This window comes from Sinocyclocheilus rhinocerous, unplaced genomic scaffold, assembly GCF_001515625.1.
Source record: "Sinocyclocheilus rhinocerous isolate Xijiao unplaced genomic scaffold, SAMN03320098_v1.1 scaffold1982, whole genome shotgun sequence".
Lineage (NCBI taxonomy): Eukaryota > Metazoa > Chordata > Actinopteri > Cypriniformes > Cyprinidae > Sinocyclocheilus > Sinocyclocheilus rhinocerous.
In genome coordinates this window covers 310,461-310,823 of record NW_015651555.1, presented here as the reverse complement: position 1 = coordinate 310,823, position 363 = coordinate 310,461, and the positions used below count along the sequence as shown (strand labels likewise).

The window sequence follows — 363 nt, the reverse complement described above, 5'->3', positions numbered from 1 at the left end:
ATCTACTTCCGGAAGGCCAAATAAAGTGCTTTTGCTTTGGCACTGAAACACAGCGTCTCCCTGACATGCTGCATCAACACTACATAATTTAAAGTATTAACAAATATATTAATAGTATATAAATAATACTAAAATAACACTTGAAATTAATTTGAGTTTCAGTGTTTTTTAAGGTCATACACAGAATCAAGAAGCTCACCTTTGTCATTAGAAACCACTTGTGTGAGACTAAAGTCTTGGCAGTTCATCTCCTCCAAGTTGTGTTTCTCCAGAGCTCTCTGAATCACCTGAGCTGTCTTGTCTTGACTGGTTATCTAAAAATAAAGAGATGATAAAGTTTCAAGACTTTAGATTTGCTGGGGT

The 363-nt window shown here is 35.3% G+C and overlaps 1 protein-coding gene across 1 annotated transcript in view; it reads right to left on the bottom strand.

The window, feature by feature from the left end:
• LOC107713075 (ral guanine nucleotide dissociation stimulator-like 1) overlaps positions 1-363 on the bottom strand; it is a gene marked incomplete at its 5' end in the record, with an annotated part of 19,771 nt that overhangs the window by 1,057 nt on the left and 18,351 nt on the right. The gene's annotated exons all lie outside the window — the stretch shown is intronic.